Below are 18,723 nucleotides of genomic sequence, written 5' to 3' on the forward strand. Positions count from 1 at the left end.
AGTACTTAGAGAGGATATCCCGGGGTGAATGTCCAGTGAGGCCATACTGGTAGAACTTAGAAATAATAAAAGGGTGATCCCTTTGATGGGATTATACTATAGGCCCCCCAATAGTCAGAGGGAAGTGGAGGAGCATATATGTAGGGAAATCACAGATAGGTATAGGAATTATAGGGTTGTAATAGTAGGTGATTTTAACTTCCCTAATATTGACTGGGACTGCCTTAGTGCTAAGGGATCAGATGGGGAAGAATTTGTTAAGTGAGTCCAGGATCGTTTTCTGAAGCAGTACGTGGATGGCCCGACTAGAGAAGGAGCTACACTCGATCTCCTCTTAGGAAATGAGAATGGGCAGGTGGTTGATATGGCAGTGAGGGAGCACTTTGGGACCAGTGACCATAACTCTATTAGCTTCAAGATAGTTATGAAAAAGAATAGGACTGGTCCTCAGGTTGAAGTCCTAAATTGGGGGAAGGCTAATTTCCATGGCATCAGACAGGAACTCTCAAAGGTTGAATGGGAGAGGCTGTTTACAGGTAAAGGGACGTCTGGCAAGTGGGAGGCTTTTAAAAGTGAGATAGGAAGAGTTCAGGGCCAGCATGTTCCTGTTAGATGGAAGGGCAAGGCTGGCAAGTTTAGGGAACCTTGGTTGACGAGGGATATTGAGGGTCTGGTCAGGACAAAGAAGGAGGCATACGTCAGGTATAGGCAGCTGGGATCGAGCGAGTCCCTCGAGAAGTATAGGGGATATAGGAGTATACTTAAGAAGGAAATTAGGAGGGCGAAAAGGGGCCATGAGATTTCCCTGGCAGATAAGATAAAGGAGAATCCTAAAAGATTCTCTAAGTGTATTAAGAGTAAAAGGGTAGCTAGGGAGAGAGTAGGTCCCCTTAAGGATCAGTGTGGCAATCTATGTGTGAAGCCACGCGAAATGGGCGAGGTCTTAAATGAATATTTCTCGTCTGTATTTACCGTGGAGAAGGTCATGGAAGCTAGTGAGTTCAAGGGAGGGAACAGCGATATCCTGCAGCATATCAACATTACAAAGGAGGAGGTGTTGGAGGTTTTGAAGCGCATTAAGGTGGATAAATCCCCAGGGCCTGATCAGATGTATCCTAGGATGCTATGGGAAGCAAGGGAGGAGATTGCTGGGGCGCTGGCAGAGATTTTTGTATCATCGTTAGCCACGGGTGAGGTACCGGAAGACTGGAGGATAGCTAATTTGTTAATTAATAAATTAAATAACAAATCATGTCGCCTCTTTCTCTTCTAAACTCTGGCGGAGACAAGCCTAGCTTGTCCAATATTTCCTCGTAAGACAGCCCACCCATTCCATGTATTAGTCTCGTAAACTTTCTCTGTACTACCTCCAATGCATTTACATCCTTCCGCAAATAAGGAGACCAGTACAGTACTCAGTACTGCAGAAGAGGTCTCACCAATGTCCTGTATAGCTGAAGCATAACCTCCCTACTATTGTATTCAATTCCCATGGTGATAGATGATAACATTCTATTAGCTTTCCTAATTACATGCTGGACCTGCATCCTAACCTTTTGCAATTCATGCCCTCGGACACCCAGATCCCTCTGCATCTCAGAGCTCTGCAATCTCTCACCATTTAGATAATATGCTTTTTTATTCTTCCTGCCATAGTGGACAATTTCCGACTTTCCCACATTATACTCCATTTGCCAGGTCTTTGCCCAATCACTTAACCTATCTATATCCCTTTGTAGCCCCCTTATGTCCTCTTCACAACCTACTTTCCTACCTATCTTTGTGATCAGCAAATTTAGCAACAATACCTTCGGTCCCTTCATCTAAGTCATTTATATAAATTGTAAAAAGTTGAGGCCCCAGCACAGATCCCTGTGGCACACCACTCGTTACTTCTTGCCAACCAGAAAATGGCCCATTTATGCTGACTCTCTGTTTCCTGTCAGCTAGCCAATCTTCTATCCATGCCAATATGTTACCCCCGACACCATGAGCTTTTATTTTCTGCAATAACCTTTGATATGGCACCTTATCCTTCTGGAAATCGAAATACAATACATCCACTGGTTCCCCTTTATCCACAGCACATGTAACTCCCTCAAAGAACTCCAATAAATTGGTTAAACATGATTTCCCTTTCAAAAAACCATGTCGACTCTGCCTGATTACCTTAATTTTTTCTAAATGCCCTGCTATAACATCCTCTGTAATAGCTCCAAACATTTTCCCTCAGACAAATGTTAAGCTAACTGGCCTGTCGTTTCCTGCTTTCTGTCTCCCTCCCTTTTTGAATAAATGAGTTACATTCACTCTTTTCCAATCTAACGGAACCTTCTCGAATCTAGGGAATTTTGGAATATTAAAACCAGCGCATCAACTATCTCACTAGCCAATTCAGGACCTGGCGACTTGTCAACCCGCAGCTCCAACAATTTGTTTAGTACCACTTCCCTGGTGATTGTAATTTTCTTGAGTTCCTCCATCCCTTCAATTTCCTGATATACGACTAATACTGGGATGTTATTTGTATACTCAATAGTGAAGACCGATGCAAAGTATCTGTTCAATTCATCTGCCATCTCTTAATTATCCATTATTAATTCCCCAGACACACTTTCTATTGGACCAACAGTCGCTTTGTTAACTCTTTTCTTTTTAAAATATCTATCGAAACTCTTACTAGTTGTCTTGAAATTTCTTGCGAGCTTTCTCTCATACTCTAATTTTACCTTCCTTATCAATCTTTTAGTCATTCTTTGCTGTTTTTTTTATATTCTGTCCAATCTTCTGACCTGCCTCCCACCTTTGCACAATTATAGGCTTTTTCTTTAAGTTTGATAGTATCTTTAACTGTTTTCGTGAACCATGGATGGTGAGTCCCACCTTTGGAACTTTTCTTTCTCGTTGAAATGTATCTATTCTGTGTATTCTGAAATATCCCCTTAAATGTCTGCCACTGCATCTCTATTGACTTATCCCTTAACCTAATTTGCCAGTTCACTTTAGCTAGCTCTGCTTTCATGACCTTATAATTGCCCTTATTTAAATTTAAAATACTAGTCTGGGACCCACTCTCCTCTCCCTCAAACTGAATGTAAAATTCAATCATATTATAATCGCTACTACCTAGGGGCACCTTAACTATGAGGTCATTAATTAATCCTATCTCGTTGCACAATGCCAGGTCTAGTATAGCCTGCTCTCTGGTTGGCTCCAGAATGTATTGTTCCAAGAAATTATCCCCAAAACATTCTATGTATTCCTCATCTAGGCTATCTCTGCCCATCTGAATTTTCCAATCTATATGTAGATTAAAATCCCCCATAATTATCACAGTACCTTTCTGACAAGCTGCCATTATTTCTTCTTTTATATCCCATCCGACAGTGTGGTTAATGTTAGGTGGCCTGTACACCACTCCCACAAGTGACTTCTTGCCTTTATGATTTCTCATTTGTACTCAAACTGCTTCTGCATCCTGATCTCCAGAACTCAGGTCATCCCTCTCTATTACGCTAATACCATCATTAATTAACAGAGCTACCCCGCCACCTTTTCCTAGATTCCTGTCCTTCCAAAATGCCATGTCACCTCCAATATTCACATCCCAATCTATGTCGCCCTGCAGCCATGTCTCTGTAATGACTATCAGATCGTACTTATTTATTCTATTTGTGCTCCCAGTTCATCTGTTTTGTTTCAAATGCTCCATGCATTCAGATACAGAGCATTTAGTTTTGTCCTTTTATTATTTTTGTCACCTCTAGCCTTATCTGTCGATTTACTCTTAGATTTGTACATTCTGTCCCTTCCTGTCACAGTCTGTTTATCATTTCCCATATTTATACCTTTCTCTCTTGCCTTGTCTCTCCTCCTTGATTCACCATATCTTCCCGAATTTGATCCCTTGCCCCCACTATTCGGTTTAAAACCGTCTCTACTTCCCTCGTTATGTGGCTCGCTAGAACACCGGCACCAGCACGGTTCAGGTGTAGACCGTCCCAACGGTACAGCCACCTCTTTCCACAGTACTGGTGCCAATGCCCCATGAACCAGAACCCACTACTACCACACCAGTCTTTCAGCCGCACATTACTTTCTCTAATCTTATTTGTCCTATGCCAATTTGCACATGGCTCAGGTAATAATCCAGAGATGATTAACTTTGAGGTTCTGCTTCTTAATTTGGTGCCTAATTCCTCATACTGACTTTGCAGAACCTCTATCCTTGTCCTGCCTATGTCGCTGGTACCGACATGGACCACGACGACTGGATCCTCCCCCTCCCATTGTATGTTTCGCTCCAGCCCTGAGCAGATGTCCTGAATCCTGGCACCGGCAGGCAACACAGCCGTCTGGACTCTTGCTTTTGCTGCAGAGAACAGAGTCAATCCACCTTACTATACTGTCCCCTACTACCACTACATTCCTTTTTTCTCCCTCTTTGAGCCACAAACACTTACTGCAGACGTGTTTGCCCTGGATCACACTGGCATCCAGGAACTCCCACATGCTGCAGCTGTGACACATCACCTGTCCTGTCATCCTTAACGTGTTTCAATTAACTACTTAAATATTTTATTCAATTATTCATTTTATTGCATATTTTATTAAACTTACCACTAGTTTGTTTACTATTTTAAACGTTAGGACTAAAATGGATCTTAATCACTTACCAGATGCGCATCAAGCAGGTCGGTTCTTCCAAACCAATCAACTACCTGCTTGCCTGTGATGTCACAGCTTACCAGATCCTCACCAAACAGCTCCTTCCACTGCACCGGAGAAAGAACCAAATCCTGTATCCTCACCCCAGCGGCTCTCTGTTTCCCTGCTCTCACTCTCCATTGTGACGTCACTCCTCGATTTTTTTCCCCTGCTCTGCTCCTGCCGTGCTCCTCTCTCTCTCGCTCTGTCTCCGAGTCTGTGCTTTTGGCGCATTTCTTCATTTGTTGTTCCGTTGTGCTCCTCTGTTTCTGGTCCAAAATCTGACTCTGGTGGGACTTGAACCCACAACCTTTGAATATCGTCTTAATCATTATTTAGAAGTCCAACACGCTATCCATTGCGCCACAGAGCCTCACACATTTTTATTAACATCACTAAGGCCTTTGATCTTGTCAGCAGAGACGGCCTCTTCAAACTGCAATGGAACATAGGCTGCCCTCCTGACCTCTTGGGCATCATCTCTTCTTTCCACGAGAACATGCACAGTTCCATCAGTTACAATGGAGCAACATCAGACGCTTTCAAGATCAGCAGTGGGGTAAAGCAGGGCTGCGCGCTGGCGCCAACTCTCTTAGGAACAGAGGAACATAGGAGTAAGCTATTCAGCCTGTCGAGCCTGCTCTGTCATTCAATTCGATCATGGCTGATCATCTACCTCTATGCCCCTTTCCCATGCTATCCCCATATCCCTTGATGTCATGAGTATCAAGATTTCTATCAATTTCTGTCTTGAACATGCTCAATGATTGAGCTGCCACAGCCCTCTGGGGCACAGTATTCCAATGATTCACCACCGTCTGAGTGAAGAAATTCCACCCATCTCAGTTTTAAATGGCCTACTCCTTATTCTGAGACGATGTCCTTTAGTTTTAGACTCACCAACCAGGGCAAACATCCTGTCTACATCCACACTGTCACGCCCTGTAAGAATTTTGTCAGTTTCAATCAGATCACCTCTCATTCTTCGAAACTTTAAGGAATACAGGCCCAGTTTCCTCATAAGACAATCCCACCATCCCAGGGATTAGTCTGGTGACATAAAAACAAGAAATGCTGGAACCACTCAGCAGGTCTGGCAGCATCTGTGAAAAGAGAAGCAGAGTTAACGTTTCAGGTCAGTGACCCATCTTCGGAACTGACATATATTAGAAAAGTCACAGGTTATAAGCAAGTGGGGTGGGGGTGGGGCAAGAGATAACAAAGGAGAAGGTGTAGATTGGACAAGGCCACATAGCTGACCAAAAGGTCATGCAGCAAAGGCAAACAATATGTTAATGGTGTGTTGAAAGACAAAGCATTAGTACAGATTAGGTGTTAATGGACTGAATATTGAACAGCAGGAAGTACAAACCTGAAAAAAAACAGTAGGTAAGCAAACTGAACAAACTGAGATGAAATGAAATAAATGCAAAAAAAAGATTAGTCTGTTGACCCTCTGTTTCACCCCCTCTATGGCAAGTGTATCCTTCATAAGATGAGGAGACTAAACTGTACACAATACTCCAGTGCGGATTCACCAAGGCTCTAGACAATTGCAGCAAGACATCTTTACTCCTGTACTCATGACCCCTCGTGTGGGTACAACATACCATTTGCCTTCCTAATTGATTGCTGCACCTGCACAAGAGCTTTTAGTGTCTCAGGAACAAGGACACCCAGGTCCCTTTGGACATCGACACTTCCCAACCTCTCACCATTTAAGAAATACTCTGTCTTTCTGTTTATTCTACCAAAGTGAATAACTTCACACTTATTCACATTATATTCCATGTTCTTGCCCATTCACTTAGCCTCTCCAGGTCCCCTGGAAGCCTCTCTGCATCCTCCTCACAACTCACACTTCACCGAGCTTTGTGTCATCTGCAAACTTGGAAATATTACATTTAATCCCCACATCCAAATCATTTATATAGGTTGTTAACAGCTGTGGCTCCAACACTGATCCTTGCAGTACCCCAATAGTAACAGCCTGCCATCCTGAGAAGGACCCGTTATTCCTGCTCTCTGTTTTCGGTCTGTTAACCAATTCTCAATCCGTATCAGTATATTATCCCCAAGCCTATGTGCTCTAATTTTGTTTACTCACCTCCTGTGTGGGACCTTACCAAAGGAAAATGCAAATACCACACATCCACTGGTTCTCCTTTATCTGTTCTATAGGTAACATCCTCAAAAATCTCAACAGGTTTTTCAAACCTGTTTTCCTTTTCATAAATCTATGTTGACTCTGCCCAATCATGTCATCATTTTCGAACTGTCTAGTTATCACATCCTTTATAATTGGCATATTCTTCTCCATGCTGCTATTGTACACTTTCAATTACTCAGAAAGAGGTGTTCACCTGCACATCAGAGCTGACGACAAGCTGTTCAACTTGGCAAGACTGTGCGCCAAGACCAAAGTGGGTAAATTCCTAGTCTGTGAGTTGCTATTTGCTGATGATGCTGTGCTGACATCCCATAATGAAGTTCAGTCACAGCAGCTTGTAGATCGGTTCTCCCTGGCCTGCAAAGAGTTTGGACTGACAATCAGCATCAGGAAGATGAAAGTTACGGGCCAGGACGTAGAGACTCCACTTTCCATCAACATCGACAACCTCACTTTGGAGGTTGTCAACAGCTTCACATACCTTCAATCAACAACCACCAGCAATCTGGCCCTTGATGCTGAAATCAGCACCAGGATTGCCAATGCTGCAGCTGTCATGTCAAAGTTGAGAAGACAAGTGTGAACCGACAGCAAACTGACCGAAAATACAAAGCTCCACGTGTACCAGGCTTGTGTTCTCAGCACCCTCCTTTATAGTAGAGAAGCATCAACAACTTATACAAGCCAAAAAAAGCGGCTGAACAGCTTCCACCTCCACTGCCTCAGATGGAGACTGGGCATCTCCTGGCAGGACAGAGTGCCGAATGCGGAAGTACACCAGCGTGCAGGGATCCGCAGCATGTTTGCCCTCTTGAGTCAGCGGTGACTCTGTTGACTGGGCCAAATGGATGACGGTCACATTGCCAAATACATGCTCTATGGTGAGCTTGCTATCAGCATGAGATCAACAGGTCAGGGAAAAAAATCAAGTCCTTTGGAGAGGTTTGAGTTAATTCAGGAGAGTAGGCATGGATTTATCAATGGGAGTTCATGCTTGACGAATCTAACTGCATTTGTTGATAAACTATCTGAGAATACTGATGAAGGGAATGCAGTGGATGTTGTTTATATGGATGTTACGAAAGCATTTTATAAAGTACCACATAAAAGGGTGGTTAACAAAATTGGGGTTCATGGATTAGGAGGGTCAGTGTCCATTTGGATAGTAAATTGTTTTAAAGACTGAAAACAGCGAGTCATATTAAATGGTTCTTGGTCAGACCGGAGGATAGTCGACAGTGGTGTTCCCCAAGGGTCAGTGCCAGAACCACTGCTTTTTTTGCTAAAGGTAAGTGACTTGGATCTTGGAATACAGAGTAGAATCTCAAAATATGCCGATGACACCAAACTTGGAGGAGTGGCAAACAGTGAGGATGATATGAACTGCCTGCAACAGGACAGTGATAGGCCAGCAGAATGGGCAGACAGGTGGCAGATGGAATTTAATAGTGACAAGTGTGAGGTGATGTATTTTGGCATAAGGAATAGGGAGAGGCAATATATACTTAATGGCACAGTTCTAAAGAGTGTACTGGAATAGAGGGACTTGGGGTTCATGTGCACCGATCTTTGAAGGTGGCAAGACATATTGCGAGAGTGGTTAGCAAAGCATATGGGATCTTGGGCTTTATAAATAGAGGCGTTGAGTACAAAAGCAGGGAAGTTATGCTGAACCATTATAAAACTCTGGTTAGGCCCCAATTGGAGTGTTGCTTCCAGTTCTGCTCAGCAGACTTTAGAAAGAATGTGAGGGTCCTTGAGAGGACGCAGAGGCGATTTACCAGAATGGATCCAGGGATGGGGGATTTTAGTTACAAGGTTAGGTTGGAAAAGCTAGGATTATTCTGCCTATATCAAAGGAGATTGAGTGGAGAATTGATAGAGGTGTATAACACCTCGAGAGAACAGGCCATCCTAGACTGGGTATTGTGTAATGAGAAAGGATTAGTTAACAATCTTGTTGTGTGGGGTCCCTTGGGGAAGTGCGCCCATAATATGATAAAATTCTTCATTAAGATGGAGAGTGAGAGAGTTGATTCCGAGACTCGGGTCCTGAATCTAAATAAAGGAAACTATGAAGGTATGAGGCGGGAGTTGGCGATGATAGATTGGGGAATGTTACTTAAAGGGTTGACAGTGGATAGGCAATGGCTAGCATTTAAAGAGCGCATGGATGAATTACAACAATTGTTCATTCCTGTCTGTGCAAAAGTAAAACAGGAAGGGTGGCTCAACTGTGGCTTACAAAAGAAATTAAGGAAAGTATTAGATCCAAGGAGGAGAAATATAAAATGGCCAGAACAAGCAGCAAACCTGAAGATTGTGAGCAGTTTGGAATTTAGCAGAGGAGGACAAAAGGATTGATTAAGAAGGGGGAAATAGAGTATGAGAGTAAGCTAGCAGAGAACATAAAAACTGACTGTAAAAGCTTCTTTAGATATGTGCAGAGAAAAAGATTAGTGAAGACAAATGTGGGTCCCTTACAGTCAGAAACGGGGGAATTTATAATGGGGAACAAAGAAATTGCAGACCAATTAAATACATACTTTGGATCTGTCTTCACAAAGGAGGATACAAATTATCTCCCAGAAATGTTGGGGAACATAGGGTCTAGTGAGAAGGAGGAACTGTATGAAATCAGTATTAGTAGGGAATGTTTGGGAAATTGATGGGATTGAAGGCCGATAAATCCCCAGGGCCTGATAATCTACATCCCAGAGTAATTAAGGAAGTGGCCCTTGAAATAGCAGATGCATTTCTGGTCTTTTTTCAAAATTCTATCGACTCTGGAACAGTTCCAATGGATTGGACGGTAGTTAATGTAACTCCATTATTTAAAAAAAGAGGCAGAAAGAAAACAGCGAATTATATACCGGTTAGCCTGACATCAGTCGTGGGGAAAATGCTGGAGTCCATTATAAAAGATGTAATAGCAGAGTGCAATAATAACTCGTCTCCACTCCTAGTATTTCTAAATCCCACACATTCACTATAATGTGAACAATTATTTCCTGTTGTGTCTCTCTCAGATTTGTAAACTTCACTGTATTGGAGTGAGGTGACATCTACTGGCGGGAAGCAAGAACTGCAATCAAGCAGCAGAAACTCCACAGTCTGTCAGGGTTAAAGAAACATTGCAATGTGAGGAAACAGCGAAGTGGTTTGATTGGGTAGATGGAGACATGATTCCACTTGTGGTGGTGTCTGAAGCAAAGGCCAGAAATACAAAATTGTCATTAATAAAAGAAATGAGGAATTCATGAAAAATGTAGTAACGTAGTGAATGGTTAGAATGTGGAGAGAATAGAAAGTGAGATTGGATGGACAGACGCAGTCTGAAAGGATGGCTGAAACAAAAGGTGAGTGCCCTGAAACGTTAACTGTGTTTCTCACAGCACAGATGCTGCCAGAGCTGCTGAGCATTTCCAGCACTTTCTGTTTTTATTTCAGCATTTGCAGGATGTTGCTTTGATCTGAAAAAAAATGGATGATTGGCTGGGGGGTTCCAGTGAAATTCCACAGCAGCTAATAAAACCTGACCTGTCAGTGGCTCGTTGGTCTAGGGGTATGATTCTCGCTTAGGGAGTATGGTTAATTAACATGCGAGAGATCCAGGGTTCAAGTCCCGGACGAGCCCTGGTCTGCTGGCATTTTTAGATTAAGGTTATCTATTGGTTTCAGCCTTGCAGAAGGTGGAATTGACTTCCATACGGAGCTGGCTTGAGGACCAGACAACTGGATTCAAAGAGCTTGTCGACAAAATTGCAATTAACTAAATGTACAGATAGCCAAGTGGGAATATAAAGTTGTTGCTGTAATTGTGACCTGACTCCAAAAACAACAGGACTGGGTTCTGGACTGGAATGGAATGGAATTCTTCAGTGTTTCTGTTGTTTGGCTTGCATTGACTCATCGATTTTCTTGTTTTTCACTTTGTCGATGCCTTTGAATAATTGTGGATCCTTCTTCAGGGTGTCTTCTTTCACCAGGTAGTTCTGACCTCCGATGATGTTGATTGTAATCAGCTTCAATCCGCTGATAGTTTTGGAAGTGAGCAGATTTCCTTTGCTTGAGTCTACAACATGGAACTCAGTCTGACATGTGGACCCATGGGAGGATTTGAATGCCATCCCTGCGTTGGAGTTGCATCCATCCAATAAGAGACCGAGTAGAAGTGACAGTTCTGTCAGTCGAATATGAGACTTTTAATGGCAGGGTTGTGAGTTTGAGTGCCATTCTGTTTTTCCCTTTTTTAAGGCTTCATGAGCAGAGAGTACAGGGAGTGTTTGAAATGAGCAAGTCTCGCTTTGATTCAGGACTCTTACCTCTCAGCAGCATCTCACGATGAAAGATTGAATTTGATCTCATTTCATTCTCAGCTCGGGGTCTGTGCGGCTCAGTGGCACTTCTGGCTGTCTCCCGCTTCACAATCCATCAGTACTGAGAAAGCAATGGGGAATATTACTCACATGTTGTGTTAATTTTTTGGACAACTTGAATGTATGTATTTTCTTCCAAAACAAGGACACCAAGCCACTGTTAATGTAGGGCTGAAATAGCTCAGTTGGGAGAGCGTTAGACTGAAGATCTAAAGGTCCCTGGTTCAATCCCGGGTTTCAGCAATTTCGCTTCCTTATGTGTCCCTTGCCTTGGTTCTGATTTTCCAGTTGTACAATTTACTTTGAGATTATTTCCCAAGCACCAGTGGATTGAATTTGAGAAACAACACAGAATCATTTACAACATCGAAGGTGGTCATTTGGCCTCTCACGTCCATGCTGGCTCTCCCCGGAGCAATCTAGTCAGTTCCACTCACCAGCTCGATCCCTTTCCTCCTGCAAGTTGCTTTCCTTCAAGTATCCATCCAATTTCCTTTTCAAATCATTGATTGTCTCTGCTTCCACCACACTCGTGGGCCAAGACATTACTACCCACAACATAAAAAATTCCACCTCATCAAGGATGGGAAATACTTATATCATCTATATTTGCTTATTCTCTATTTCTATGAGAATAGACTGACAGTCAACATGAAAGGAAACCCAAAAATCTTCGAGCAGCATGTAAATGATAAGTGGGTAGTAAGAGGTTGAGTCGGGCCTATTAGGGACAAAAAGGATAATATAAGCTTAGAGGTGCAGGGCAATGTTAATCTACTTAATGAGTACTTTGCATCAGTGATCACTAAGGAAGTGGACTTTGACAAAATATCAGTTGAAGTGAAGAAAGTAGAGGCAATGGAGAGAGTACAAATTAGGAGAGGGAGGTACTAAAAAGACTGGCTGTGCTTAGGGAAGATAAATCACCTGGTCCGGATGGCTCACATCCCGGGTTGCGAAAGGAAATGCGGATGCAGATAACGGAAGGGCTTGCTATAATCTTCCAATCTTCCCTGGATACCGGGGAGGTGCCAGAGGATTAAACAGTGGCAAATGCGACACCCTTATTCAAGAAAGGGTGTAAGGACAGTCCGGGTAACTACAGGCTAGTTAGATTAACAGCAGCGGTGGGTAAGGTTTTAGAAAGAATAATCAGGGTAAAAAATCAACAGTCACTTGGAGAGGTTCGAGTTAATTCAGGAGAGTGAGCATGGATTTATAAATGGGAGTTCATGCTTGACTAATCTAACTGCATTTTGTGATGAACTAACAGAGCAGGTTGATGAAGGGAATGCAGTGGATGTTGTTTATATGGATTTTAAGGAAGCGTTTGACAAGGTACCACATAAAAGGGCGGTTAACAAAATTGAGGTTCGTGATATAGGAGGGTCAGTGTCCAATTGGATAGAAAATTGGTTTAAGGACAGAAAACAGCGAGTCTTATTAAATGGTTCTTTGTCAGACTGGAGGATAGTCGACAGTGGTGTTCCCCAAGGGTCAGTGCTAGAACCACTGCTTTTTCTGCTCAAGGTAATTGACTTGGATCTTGGAATACAAAGTAGAATCTCAAAATATCCCGATGACAACAAACTTGGAGGAGTGGCAAACAGTGAGGATGATATGAACTGCCTGCAACAGGACAGTGATAGGCTAGCAGAATGGGCAGACAGGTGGCAGATAGAATTTAATAGTGACAAGTGTGAGGTGATGTATTTTGGCATAAGGAATAGGGAGAGGCAATATATACTTAATGGCACAGTTCTAAAGAGTGTACTGGAATAGAGGGACTTGGGGTTCATGTGCATCAATCTTTGAAGGTGGCAAGACATATTGCGAGAGTGGTTCGCAAAGCATATGGGATCTTGGGCTTTATAAATAGAGGCATTGAGTACAAAAGCAGGGAAGTTATGCTGAACCATTATAAAACTCTGGTTAGGCTCCAATTGGAGTGTTGCTTCCAGTTCTGCTCAGCAGACTTGAGAAAGAATGTGAGGGTCCTTGAGAGGACGCAGAGGCGATTTACCAGAATGGATCCAGGGATGGGGGATTTTAGTTACAAGGTTAGGTTGGAAAAGCTAGGATTATTCTGCCTATATCAAAGGAGATTGAGTGGAGAATTGATAGAGGTGTAAAACACCTCTAGAGAACAGGCCATCCTGGACTGGGTATTGTGTAATGAGAAAGGATTAGTTAACAATCTTGTTGTGTGGGGTTCCTTGGGGAAGTGCGCCCATAATATGATAAAATTCTTCATTAAGATGGAGAGTGAGAGAGTTGATTCCGAGACTCGGGTCCTGAATCTAAACAAAGGAAACTATGAAGGTATGAGGCGGGAGTTGGCTATGATAGATTGGGGAACGTTACTTAAAGGGTTGACAGTGGATAGGCAATGGCTAGCATTTAAAGAGCGCATGGATGAATTACAACAATTGTTCATTCCTGTCTGTGCAAAAGTAAAAAAGGAAGGGTGGCTCAACTGTGGCTTACAAAAGAAATTAAGGAAAGTATTAGATCCAAGGAGGAGAAATATAAAATGGCCAGAACAAGCAGCAAACCTGAAGATTGTGAGCAGTTTGGAATTTAGCAGAGGAGGACAAAAGGATTGATTAAGAAGGGGGAAATAGAGTATGAGAGTAAGCTAGCAAAGAACATAAAAACTGACTGGAAAAGCTTCTATAGATATGTGTAGAGAAAAAGATTAGTGAAGACAAATGTGGGCCCCTTACAGTCAGAAACGGGGGAATTTATAATGGGGAACAAAGAAATGGCAGACCAATTAAATACATACTTTGGATCTGTCTTCACAAAGGAGGATACAAATTATCTCCCAGAAATGTTGGGGAATATAGGGTCTAGTGAGAAGGAGGAACTGTATGAAATCAGTATTAGTAGGGAATGTTTGGGAAATTGATGGGATTGAAGGCCGATAAATCCCCAGGGCCTGATAATCTACATCCCAGAGTAATTAAGGAAGTGGCCCTTGAAATAGCAGATGCATTTCTGGTCTTTTTTCAAAATTCTATCGACTCTGGAACAGTTCCAATGGATTGGACGGTAGTTAATGTAACTCCGCTATTTAAAAAAAGAGGCAGAAAGAAAACAGCGAATTATATACCGGTTAGCCTGACATCAGTCGTGGGGAAACTGCTGGAGTCCATTATAAAAGATGTAATAGCAGAGTGCAATAATAACTCGTCTCCACTCCGAGTATTTCTAAATCCCACACATTCACTATAATGTGAACAATTATTTCCTGTTGTGTCTCTCTCAGATTTGTAAACTTCACTGTATTGGAGTGAGGTGACATCTACTGGCGGGAAGCAAGAACTGCAATCAAGCAGCAGAAACTCCACAGTCTGTCAGGGTTAAAGAAACATTGCAATGTGAGGATACAGCGAAGTGGTTTGATTGGGTAGATGGAGACATGATTCCACTTGTGGTGGTGTCTGAAGCAAAGGCTAGAAATACAAAATTGTCATTAATAAAAGAAATGAGGAATTCATGAAAAATGTAGTAACGTAGTGAATGGTTAGAATGTGGATAGAATAGAAAGTGAGATTGGATGGACAGAAGCAGTCTGAAAGGATGGCTGAAACAAAAGGTGAGTGCCCTGAAACATTAACTGTGTTTCTCACAGCACAGATGCTGCCAGAGCTGCTGAACATTTCCAGCACTTTCTGTTTTTATTTCAGCATTTGCAGGATGTTGCTTTGATCTGAAAAAAAATGGATGATTGGCTGGGGGGTTCCAGTGAAATTCCACAGCAGCTAATAAAGCTTGACCTGTCAGTGGCTCGTTGGTCTAGGGGTATGATTCTCGCTTAGGGAGTATGGTTAATTAACATGCGAGAGATCCCGGGTTCAAATCCCGGACGAGCCCTGGTCTGCTGGCATTTTTAGATTAAGGTTATCTATTGGTTTCAGCCTTGCAGAAGGTGGAATTGACTTCCATACGGAGCTGGCTTGAGGACCAGACAACTGGATTCAAAGAGCTTGTCGACAAAATTGCAATTAACTAAATGTACAGATAGCCAAGTGGGAACATAAAGTTGTTGCTGTAATTGTGACCTGACTCCAAAAACAACAGGACTGGGTTCTGGACTGGAATGGAATGGAATTCTTCAGTGTTTCTGTTGTTTGGCTTGCATTGACTCATCGATTTTCTTGTTTTTCACTTTGTCGATGCCTTTGAATAATTGTGGATCCTTCTTCAGGGTGTCTCCTTTCACCAGGTAGTTCTGACCTCCGATGATGTTGATTGTAATCAGCTTCAATTCGCTGATAGTTTTGGAAGTGAGCAGATTTCCTTTGCTTGAGTCTACAACATGGAACTCAGTCTGACATGTGGACCCATGGGAGGATTTGAATGTCATCCCTGCGTTGGAGTTGCATCCATCCAATAAGAGACCGAGTAGAAGTGACAGTTCTGTCAGTTGAATATGAGACTTTTAATGGCAGGGTTGTGAGTTTGAGTGCCATTCTGTTTTTCCCTTTTTTAAGGCTTCATGAGCAGAGAGTACAGGGAGTGTTTGAAATGAGCAAGTCTCGCTTTGATTCAGGACTCTTACCTCTCAGCAGCATCTCACTATGAAAGATTGAATTTGATCTCATTTCATTCTCAGCTCGGGGTCTGTGCGGCTCAGTGGCACTTCTGGCTGTCTCCCGCTTCACAATCCATCAGTACTGAGAAAGCAATGGGGAATATTACTCACATGTTGTGTTCTTTAATTTTTTGGAAAACATGAATGTATGTATTTTCTTCCAAAACAAGGACACCAATCCATTGTTAATGTAGAGCTGAAATAGCTCAGTTGGGAGAGCGTTAGACTGAAGATCTAAAGGTCCCTGGTTCAATCCCGGGTTTCAGCAATTTCGCTTCCTTATGTGTCCCTTGCCTTGGTTCTGATTTTCCAGTTGCACAATTTACTTTGAGATTATTTACCAAGCACCAGTGGATTGAATTTGAGAAACAACACAGAATCATTTACAACATAGAAGGTGGTCATTTGGCCTATCACGTCCATGCTGGCTCTCCCCGGAGCAATCTAGTCAGTTCCACTCACCAGCTCGATCCCTTTCCTCCTGCAAGTTTCTTTCCTTCAAGTATCCATCCAATTTCCTTTTCAAATCATTGATTGTCTCTGCTTCCACCACACTCGTGGGCCAAGACATTACCACCCACAACATAAAAAATTCCACCTCATCAAGGATGGGAAATACTTACATCTTCTATATTTGCTTATTCTCTATTTCTATGAGAATAGACTGGCAGTCAACATGAAAGGAAACCCAAAAATCTTCGAGCAGCATGTAAATGATAAGTGGGTAGTAAGAGGTTGAGTCGGGCCTATTAGGGACAAAAAGGATAATATAAGCTTAGAGGTGCAGGGCAATGTTAATCTACTTAATGAGTACTTTGCATCAGTGATCACTAAGGAAGTGGAATTTGACAAAATATCAGTTGAAGTGAAGAAAGTAGAGGCAATGGAGAGAGTACAAATTAGGAGAGGGAGGTACTAAAAAGACTGGCTGTGCTTAGGGAAGATAAATCACCTGGTCCGGATGGCTCACATCCCAGGTTGCGAAAGGAAATGCGGATGCAGATAACGGAAGGGCTTGCTATAATCTTCCAATCTTCCCTGGATACGGGGGAGGTGCCAGAGGATTAAACAGTGGCAAATGCGACACCCTTATTCAAGAAAGGGTGTAAGGACAGTCCGGGTAACTACAGGCTAGTTAGATTAACAGCAGCGGTGGGTAAGGTTTTAGAAAGAATAATCAGGGTAAAAAATCAACAGTCACTTGGAGAGGTTCGAGTTAATTAAGGAGAGTGAGCATGGATTTATAAATGGGAGTTCATGCTTGACTAATCTAACTGCATTTTTTGATGAACTAACAGAGCAGGTTGATGAAGGGAATGCAGTGGATGTTGTTTATATGGATTTTAAGGAAGCGTTTGACAAGGTACCACATAAAAGGGCGGTTAACAAAATTGAGGTTCGTGGTATAGGAGGGTCAGTGTCCAATTGGATAGAAAATTGGTTTAAGGACAGAAAACAGCGAGTCTTATTAAATGGTTCTTTGTCAGACTGGAGGATAGTCGACAGTGGTGTTCCCCAAGGGTCAGTGCTAGAACCACTGCTTTTTTTGCTCAAGGTAATTGACTTGGATCTTGGAATACAGAGTAGAATCTCAAAATATGCCGATGACACCAAACTTGGAGGAGCGGCAAACAGTGAGGATGATATGAACTGCCTGCAACAGGACAGTGATAGGCTAGCAGAATGGGCAGACAGGTGGCAGATGGAATTTAATAGTGACAAGTGTGAGGTGATGTATTTTGGCATAAGGAATAGGGAGAGGCAATATATACTTAATGGCACAGTTCTAAAAAGTGTGCTGGAATAGAGGGACTTGGGGTTCATGTGCATCAATCTTTGAAGGTGGCAAGTCATATTGCGAGAGTGGTTCGCAAAGCATATGGGATCTTGGGCTTTATAAATAGAGGCATTGAGTACAAAAGCAGGGAAGTTATGCTGAACCATTATAAAACTCTGGTTAGGCCCCAATTGGAGTGTTGCTTCCAGTTCTGCTCAGCAGACTTTAGAAAGAATGTGAGGGTCCTTGAGAGGACGCAGAGGCGATTTACCAGAATGGATCCAGGGATGGGGGATTTTAGTTACAAGGTTAGGTTGGAAAAGCTAGGATTATTCTGCCTATATCAAAGGAGATTAGTGGAGAATTGATAGAGGTGTATAACACCTCTAGAGAACAGGCCATCCTGGACTGGGTATTGTGTAATGAGAAAGGATTAGTTAACAATCTTATAGTGTGGGGTCCCTTGGGGAAGTGCGCCCATAATATGATAAAATTCTTCATTAAGATGGATTGTGAGAGAGTTGATTCCGAGACTCGGGTCCTGAATCTAAATAAAGGAAACTATGAAGGTATGAGGCGGGAGTTGGCTATGATAGATTGGGGAACGTTACTTAAAGGGTTGACAGTGGATAGGCAATGGCTAGCATTTAAAGAGCGCATGGATGAATTACAACAATTGTTCATTCCTGTCTGTGCAAAAGTAAAACAGGAAGGGTGGCTCAACTGTGGTTTACAAAAGAAATTAAGGAAAGTATTAGATCCAAGGAGGAGAAATATAAAATGGTCAGAACAAGCAGCAAACCTGAAGATTGTGAGCAGTTTGGAATTTAGCAGAGGAGGACAAAAGGATTGATTAAGAAGGGGGAAATAGAGTATGAGAGTCAGCTAGCAGAGAACATAAAAACTGACTGTAAAAGCTTCTATAGATATGTGTAGAGAAAAAGATTAGTGAAGACAAATGTGGGCCCCTTACAGTCAGAAACGGGGGAATTTATAATGGGGAACAAAGAAATGGCAGACCAATTAAATACATACTTTGGATCTGTCTTCACAAAGGAGGATACAAATTATCTCCCAGAAATGTTGGGGA

General features: G+C 42.5%; 4 non-coding genes across 4 annotated transcripts; 3 read left to right on the forward strand and 1 right to left on the reverse strand.

The window, feature by feature from the left end:
* Nucleotides 1–4,989: 4,989 nt before the first annotated feature.
* trnar-ucu (transfer RNA arginine (anticodon UCU)) lies at nucleotides 4,990–5,080 on the reverse strand. The gene is given in 2 exon segments: nucleotides 4,990–5,025; nucleotides 5,044–5,080. It is a non-coding gene; the product is annotated as a tRNA-Arg (tRNA).
* A 6,346-nt stretch (nucleotides 5,081–11,426) lies between these two features.
* trnaf-gaa (transfer RNA phenylalanine (anticodon GAA)) lies at nucleotides 11,427–11,499 on the forward strand. Its single transcript has one exon. It is a non-coding gene; the product is annotated as a tRNA-Phe (tRNA).
* A 3,547-nt stretch (nucleotides 11,500–15,046) lies between these two features.
* Nucleotides 15,047–15,135, forward strand: trnap-agg (transfer RNA proline (anticodon AGG)). The gene is given in 2 exon segments: nucleotides 15,047–15,082; nucleotides 15,100–15,135. It is a non-coding gene; the product is annotated as a tRNA-Pro (tRNA).
* Nucleotides 15,136–16,051: 916 nt separating this feature from the next.
* Nucleotides 16,052–16,124, forward strand: trnaf-gaa (transfer RNA phenylalanine (anticodon GAA)). The gene has a single exon. It is a non-coding gene; the product is annotated as a tRNA-Phe (tRNA).
* The last annotated feature ends 2,599 nt before the right edge of the window (nucleotides 16,125–18,723 follow it).

The sequence above is a fragment of the Heterodontus francisci genome, unplaced genomic scaffold (genome assembly GCF_036365525.1).
Source record: "Heterodontus francisci isolate sHetFra1 unplaced genomic scaffold, sHetFra1.hap1 HAP1_SCAFFOLD_1588, whole genome shotgun sequence".
Taxonomy (NCBI): domain Eukaryota; kingdom Metazoa; phylum Chordata; class Chondrichthyes; order Heterodontiformes; family Heterodontidae; genus Heterodontus; species Heterodontus francisci.